Source organism: Bison bison, unplaced genomic scaffold (genome assembly GCF_000754665.1).
Source record: "Bison bison bison isolate TAMUID 2011002044 unplaced genomic scaffold, Bison_UMD1.0 scf7180017864148, whole genome shotgun sequence".
Taxonomy (NCBI): Eukaryota; Metazoa; Chordata; class Mammalia; order Artiodactyla; family Bovidae; genus Bison; species Bison bison.
In genome coordinates, this window is record NW_011494720.1 from 9,138,366 (window position 1) to 9,140,262 (window position 1,897).

At 53.1% G+C, this 1,897-nt stretch overlaps 1 protein-coding gene across 1 annotated transcript in view; it reads left to right on the forward strand.

Moving 5' to 3' along the window:
- Window positions 1–1,897, forward strand: part of IGF2R (insulin-like growth factor 2 receptor) — a 99,346-nt gene that overhangs the window by 63,252 nt on the left and 34,197 nt on the right. The window lies entirely within an intron of this gene.

The following is a 1,897-nucleotide window of genomic DNA, read 5'->3' on the forward strand; positions in this document are numbered from 1 at the left end:
CTGGCCTCAAACGTGGATCGGGCGTGCCTGGCCTCCAGGGTGTTTCCCCAGCCCCTGAGTGCATTCTGCAGCCGGAGGGTCCCAGGCTGCTGGGTTCTGTTCACACCCGCAACCCCCAGCATCTTCCCCCAGCGGCTGCTCTGATAAGAAAGTGTTCACTTGGCCTCTTGTCCCCTGTTTTTCAGATATTGAAGTGATGGGTGAAGATAATAACAGTTTTGCCATCTTTACTGGGTTCTCATTTCTGTTCCTTCCTGCAGCTGTGACTGTAAACAGATAGTTGCTGTTTTGGCGTCGTCAGGTGTGACGCTGAGTGTGAGAGCCCTGGGGGACGGTGGTGGTGGAGTAGCAGCTGCCGTGCACGCGTGCTGGCCGCCGCCTGCCGGTCCCACGTGGAGGTGCTGTGTGTGCTGAACTGCTTGGTTCTCCACCAACCCCAGGCCCCTCATTCTTGGCGTATGTGCTTCTTAACCACCTCCTGGCGTCCCAGGTGATGAAGGCCCAGAAGGCCTCGCGCCCTGGACAGAGAGCCAGTACTGGGAGCCAGGTCTCTTGCTTCTAATCCTGGTTCTGCCGACAGACACATTTATTCAGTGTTGCGGATCAGAGGCCCCCAGAGGTGCCCCCCACACACACAGTCCAGGGCCATGCAGCTGGTAATGAGCACAGCTGAGGTCGGAACCCACGTGGTCTGACTTCTGGACCTGCGCACTTCTCACTGCACTGGGGTGGGCTCAGGAAGGGGCATTTGTGTGATGTCTGGTGCCCAAAATAACGGGCTGTCTGAGTCCATGTCAGAGGGAGCCAAGATCCGGAAGGGAGTGGGGATGGCTCTGCCAGTCTGCAGTCGTCAGCTCGTGCTGTGCACCCTGCCTCAAGCTGACAGATCCATTAACACACCGGGAAGAGGACTGTAGGGTGTTGAAAGGCTGATTTCAGGATTCCTGGGAAGGGGGCTAAAAATCAGGGGTCTTCTTAACTTCGAGGACAGAAGACCTGGGTCTGGGGGCTGCTGTTGGGTCTATGAAGGGTTGGCCTAGAAAGGGAATTGCTCTCATTATGCCTCATTTGTTGGGGAGGATTCAGACACAGACGGATGATTTTAGTCTGTTCGTAGAGCCCAGGGGGACGGGAATCCTTTGCTTTATAGATGTAAACTTCTTCACCTCTGGGTCCAAAGAGTCAGCTGCTCACTCACCTCAATATCCAAAAAGAAATGTGCTTCACTCTTGTTTTTTATTGATATTTTATTAAAAAAAATTTTTTTGGCCACCCTGTGTGGTACGTGGGGTCTTAGTTCCCCAATCAGGGATTGAATGCACGCCCTCTATGGTGTAAGTTCAGAATCTTAACCACTGGACCATCAGAGAAGTCCCTTCCGTCTTGTTTATAATTCTCTTTGTTTCCAGTTCCAGGGTACTGTTTAAAAATGGGATAGATTAGGCATCTATGTATCCTTTTTTGTGTGTCCTAATTTGGAAAATGACCCCACTGTTTAATAATGAACTAGATTAGACATTTATGTGTATGTGTGTGTATATATACATATATATTTTTTACCCTAATTTGGAAAACGACCCTTTGTCTCTTGCGGGGTTATCAGTGTGGTCGTGTGGCTGACAGCCGCTGACGTTTCTCTGCTGGGTTGGGATCCAGGCGCCAGCAGCCCCCCGGGGGTGCAGCGCACGTCTGACCTTAGAGCTGTGTTGCTCCAGGCTTGTCCCTCCCTCTCCCTCCGCTTCAGTGTCCTCCCTTGAAAACCAGGCATCTCTGGGGGCCACTGCGGGACTCAGTGACATGGTAATGACTCCGGGGCTCTTCCCTCCGTGGAGCCTCTGCCCACGCGGTCCCCTCCCCGCAGGAGCCTCCATGTTGGCTGTGCCACCTCCACTTCCTC